Genomic DNA, 6,353 nt, shown 5'->3' with positions numbered 1-6,353 from the left:
ATGACTGCACCAGTCCCTATGGCCTGAATAGCCTCTAAAATAAATAGCACCCTTGACCTCCATTGTTTATATGACTAGGACTGCAAAGTCTCTATGAACACCATAGCCTTTATGGCCTCAGAAACCAAAAGGACCTGAGTAGTCACCATGAGAACAGGTGAAATTATGACCTGGCTAGCCTCTGTGTGGCCTGCATACCCAGTATGACTTAAGTAGCCTGTATGACCTTAGTTGTCTCTATGACTAGATTAGTCTCAATGATCTGAGTATATTCTATATTTGGCATAACCACTATGATCTGAGTAGTCTAAATGATCTCTGTAGCCTCTATTATCTTGTAGTCTTATGATTTGAATAGCATGACTTTAGTAGCCCTCATGACATGTGTAGTCTCTCAAACCTGAGCAACAATTATGACCTGAGTACCCTCCATGATCTGCTTAACATTTATAACCTCATAACCCTTATGACATGTGTAGCATCTACAGCCCAAGTACTTAAGCAGCCTCTATGACCTGAGTAGACTAAATTTTTTAGTAGACCCCTATGACCTGTGTAGCCTCTATGAAAGTCTTAGACTCTATGGTCTGAGTATACACTATGTTCAGCATAAGCCACCACTACTTGAGTAGTCCTTGTGACTTTTGTGGCTTCTGTGTAGTCTTATGGCTTGAGTGGCATAAATTGCATTAGTAGCCCTTATGGCATGGGTAGCCTCTCTAACCTGCACAACTGTTATGACATGAATCATAACCAAACTTTCCATGACCAAACTTTCCATGATCTGCATAACCTTTATGACCTTGTTGTCCTTATAATCTGAGCAACTTTTATGGCCTGAAGCCTCAATTGCCAGCATAACCTCTATTACTTTAGCAGCCTCTATGTACTTGAGTACCCTCTAGGACCATCAAAATCTCTATGACTTGTGTGGCCCCTATGGCCTGGGAAGCCTAAATGACTCAAGCAGCCTTTGTGAACATGGTATGACCCATATGACCTGCCTACACTATATAATCCATGAAGATTTTATAACCTAAGTATTACCTGCCTAATATACTTGGCCTCAGTATTCTTAATGTTCATACTAGCCCCTATGATCAGCAAAGGCACTATGTCCTGTGTAGACTCTATGTTCTCAGAAGCTTATAACCTGTGTAACCTTTATGACTTGCATATACTCTAAGATTTACTGAGCCTCTATGGCCTGAGTAGACTCTGTGAACTCACAGTCCCTATGACCTGAGTAGACTTTATGTTCTGAATATTATAAATGGCCTCATTAGCCTATATGACCCCAGGAAATGACCAAACTTTCAGAGCCTGAATGGCATAAATAGCCTCTATAAATTGAATAGGCTCTATGACTAGCATAGGCTCTATAATTTGTGCAGCCTCTATGTGTAGCTTTTATGTCCTCTATATCCTCTATGAACTGCATATTCTTTATGGCCTGAGTAGCTTAAATGACCTTAGTAGCCCTTATAACTAGCTTGACCTCTATGACTTGCTTAGTCTAAAAAGCCTGAATATCCTCTATACCTTGTATATAGTATTTAATGACTGAATATACTTTATGGCCTGTGTAAGCCAATGACTAATATAGACTATGTGACCTGCATATTATTATTGTCTAGGTGGCATGAATGCTATTAGGAGCCCTGTGACCTTCATAGCCTCTATGTTCTGAGCAATAATTATGTCCTGAGAATTCACTACTTGTATAGTCTCTTTGACCTCAATAGCCTCTATGACCTGAGGAGCCTGTTGAAGCCTCTATTGCCAGCATACCCTTTATGACATGAGTAGCCTTGATGAAATGTGTAGTCTCTATGACCTGTAGACCCTCTGCAACTTGCGTAACATATATGGTATAAGTAGATTCTAAGACTTGTGAATGCATTATGACCTGCACAACATTGATAGCCTCACCAATCAAAATGATCACAGTATCTTCTATGAAATCTCTTACTCCTAAAATTCACCATTAGATTGCAACTTTGTATATTCAAATCAATTCAATCAAAAATGTTTTTGACATGAAAGGGTGTCAAAAAAAACATTATTTATAGAATTTTGAAGTAGTAATTGAAGATTTAGAAATCTTTTATTATCAGCTTTCTATATATTTACTATAGCTATCTTAGTTTCCCAGTAAGTAAAAAAAAAATAAATATTTAAAAGCTAATAATATTCCCCAAATAATTTGAGGTTTAATTACATGCCTAAAAGGATCAAGAGAAATGTCATTATACTATTTCATTAAAAAGATAGTATCTTTTTATGATCTATAAGTTTTAATACAATGTGATTCAATATATGACATGTATAGTGTCAGAATATACACACAAATGTTCACTGTTTTTGTTTTTGTTGTTGTTTTTGGAACAAAATTCTTGCACAATATACATAGACTTAATTGTTAAGTCTTCAGAAAAACAGATATAAAGGGCTAGAGATATTACTCAGTGCTAGAGCACTTGCCTGGCATGAATGAGCCCTGGGTTCAAATCCCAGCACCACACAAAAGACAGACAGACAGATACACACACACACACACACACACACACACACCAAATAAAAATTCTCATTAATGAGACATTTTCCTTTGAAATAATTACCTAGGTGAAAATTATGTTTTCTCCAGTTTTCATGACTGAGCGTGTTAGTTAATCTTTGAATTATAATAAATAAAATATCTTCTCAGGGATGAGCTATCAGTACTATACTGATATCTGACGCTTACTCTATTTCTATCAAATCTACTAATGACTCTCAGTTAATTTTAAAATAGTTACAAGTAATGCCACATTCTCTATATTTATAGAAATTCTAATAACTCTCATTTTAAGAAATATATGGGGCATAAAGACCTTGCTATAATTTTGTTATTAACATTTTTCCTCAATAATATATATTTTGTTGTTTTGTAAGGAATGCATGTTGAACAGAGGATTTTCTGCAGACATGACATGCATGAGATTTTCATGTTGAATAACAGACTTAAATAAAACTGTGACGTATTCTTTATATTTATAGAGCTTTTCTTGAGTTTGAAATCTATGGTGATTTATAAGATGTGAGTTTCTTTTAAAAGCTTTGCCACATTCTCTATATTTGTAGGTTTTTTCATTGCTATGACAGTTCATAAAACGTTGAGCTTTGTGTAAAAGATTTGCCATTTTTTTAATGGTATGAATTTTTTGGTGATCAATAAGCTGTGATCTAATGGCAACACTTTTTTTTTTTTTTTTTACATTCTTTACATTTGTAAGGCTTCTTTCAAGTATGAATTCTCTGGTGCATGGTAAAACTTAAAGAATACTTAAAACCTTTGCCACATTTTTTTACATTTGTATGGCTTTTCTCCAGTGTAAATTCTTTGGTGAACAGTAAGGTCTGATTTAACACTAAATGCTTTACCAAATTCTTTATATTTGTATGGTTTTTCTCCAGTGTGAATTCTCTGGTGAACAATAAGGCCTGATCTAACACTAAAAGCTTTGCCACATTCTTTACATTTGTATCAATTTTCGTCAGTTTGAAATCTCTGGTGAAAAGTAAGGTCTTATTTAACACTAAAAGCTGTGCCACATTCTTTACATATGTGTGGCTTCTCTCCTGTATACATTCTTTGGTAAACAATAAGACCTGAACTTCGATTAAAATCTTTGCCAGCCACACTCTTCACATTTGTAAGGCTTCTCTCCAGTATGCATACTCTGGTGAGCAATAAGGTTTGTCCTAACAGTAAAAGCTTTACCACATTCTTTACATTTTTATGGCCTCTCTCCAGAATGAATTCTGGGGTCAACAATAAGTCTTGAACTTCCAATAAAATCTTTGCCACATTCTTTACATTTTTATGGCTTCTCTCCAGTATGAATTATCTGCTGGTCAGTAAGGTTTGTTCTTTGATTAAAACTCATGCCACATTCTCCACATTTGTAGGGCTTCTCTCCAGTATTAAGTTGCTGGTGAACAATATGGGTTGAGTTTTGACTAGAAGTTTTGCCACATCTGTTACATTTATACAACTTCTCTCCAGTGTGAGATTTCTAGTGAATAATAAGGTTTGACTTTTGACTAAAAGCTTTGCCACATTCTTCACATTTGTATGGCTTCTCTCCAGGATGAATTCTCTGGTAAACAATAAGGCTTGACCTAACACTAAACACTTTGCAGCATTCTTTACATTTGTATGGCTTCTCTCCAGTATGGATTCTGTGGTTAACAGTAAGGCCTGACATAACACTAAAAGCTTTGCCACACTTTTCACATTTGTAAGGCTTTTCACCAGAATGCAGCCTCTGGTAAACATTAAGGCTTGATCTACTACTAAGAGCTTTGCCACATTCTTTACAATTGTATGGCTTCACTCCAGAATGAATTATCTGGTGAACAATAAGTCTTGAACTTTGATTGAAAGCTTTCCCACATGCTTCACATTTGTATGGCTTCTCCCCAGTAGGAATTTTCTGTTGAACAGTAAGGCTTGACCTTCAACTAAAATCTTTGCCACATTCATTACATTTGCAAGTCTTCTCTCCAGTGTGAATATTGTAGTGTTTAATAAGGGTTGAACAATTGTTAAAGTCTTTGACACACTTATTAAATTGATATGATCTTTCTCCACTGTGAATCTTCTTGTGTTTAGTAAGGGTTGAAGTTTGCATATAAGCTTTGCCACATTGTTTATATATGTAGGTCTTATCACTGCTATCATAAAGAATTGAAGAATCTTTAAATGCTCTGACACATTCTTTAAAATTGTATGGCTTCCCTCCAGTAAGGATTCTCTCCAGTTCAGTAATGCTTGTAATTTTATTTAAAGTTCTTTCACATTCCTTACTTCTGTAATTCTTTTCTTGAATATCTATGCTTGGATGGCTCAATTGTGAACACTGATGGGAAACTTTCTCATATTGATTATGTATGTAGAGCTTCTTTGTCAAATGATCATAGTGATGTTTTCTAAAATATTAAAAAAATAAATAAATTTTTATGAGTTTCACAGAATTCATGTTCTTCACCAATATAAATATACTGGTAATTTCTTAAGATAGAGACCTAAGGTCTATATAGTCTTAAAAAATTTATCATAAATGATAAATGATTTATGTATCATAAAATATAAATGTTGAGATCTCTAAAAACATTTGTATCTGAATTTTAAGTAAGACATAGTGTATAAGAACAAATATTCTCATATTCATTAAAATTCTTTTTTGGTACAAGAAGGAATTTTTTGTCCATTATAGACTTTTTATAAAGTAACAATAACATTTGTCACAGAATATTTTTTTCTTTTATTTTCTAAATTCTTGTCTGTAGAAAAATTTCAGTGAATGTTTAACCCAAAGCTACATTTCAAAATATTTAAATTACTAACTAAAGCACTGAACAGTCTACAATTCAGATTTTTCCAAAAATTCTTAGAGAAGTATGATATTGAAAATATTATGGAGATATATTTAAAGACACACATAGGTCTACAAAAGTGACTGGAAAATTTGAGCTGTTTTCTGAGATGTCATATGTTATTGATACTTGATGAAATTAATTTTTCATTATGGATGATAATCACACATTTTCAATATTTATTATGACAAAATTTCTGACCTTAATTGTCTCACACTTTTTCATTTTCTCCTTAAATTTTGAATTTCATAGTTTCCATTACCATCTTTTGAAATAAGTAATGCATTCCCTGCTCTGGTGAAAATTCTTCAGCTGGATGAGAAGACATATCTGAAAAAAAATTAAAATAACAGGAGAAGGAGTCAAGATGGTAGGATAGAGGATATCTCTTCTAATTAATCTGTAGCTTGAAACCAAGAATGCAGATAGGCTGCTTTCTCAGTAAGATAGATATAAACAGGAGGGTGGTGATTTACTGGAAATTAATACTAGATACTAAAAGCAGATAGAGGACTCAGGAAGTTGGTGATAATAAAATAGATAAGAAATCTCCTATGCTACTGCTGCTGCCACTAGTATCATGTTAGGAGCCACAGCAAAAATATTGATACAGGCACCTTTGGATTTTATTGACTGCCAGCCAGCAATTCACATTCATATGGTAATTGGACTCATGCTGTCTAGCTGGGCCCATTTTCAGGACTCAGGTTACTCATGTCACTCTTGTAATGGGAGAGTTCCCATTGGTTGGGAAAGGATGGTAGGAGGGTGTTCCGGGGGAAGGGGAAACCCCCCCCCCGGCTCAGGTAGAACACACACGTGGCGGACCCACCTGTTAGGGGACGCACACGGCCTCTCTCTAAATAAAACTTTGTCTCAGTTTGACTGGCTTGTGTTTTTGTGCCCAACCGGGTTGCAAGATTGCAAGCCCG

At 34.9% G+C, this 6,353-nt stretch overlaps 1 pseudogene; it reads right to left on the bottom strand.

Annotated features, from left to right (window-relative positions):
* Positions 1-3,431: 3,431 nt before the first annotated feature.
* LOC144253806 (uncharacterized) lies at positions 3,432-4,676 on the bottom strand (annotated as a pseudogene).
* Positions 4,677-6,353: the final 1,677 nt, after the last annotated feature.

Source organism: Urocitellus parryii, chromosome 3 (genome assembly GCF_045843805.1).
Source record: "Urocitellus parryii isolate mUroPar1 chromosome 3, mUroPar1.hap1, whole genome shotgun sequence".
In the NCBI taxonomy this organism is placed as follows: Eukaryota; Metazoa; Chordata; class Mammalia; order Rodentia; family Sciuridae; genus Urocitellus; species Urocitellus parryii.
Note: the sequence above shows the minus strand (reverse complement) of the source record. Positions and strands in the feature narration are given on the sequence as shown.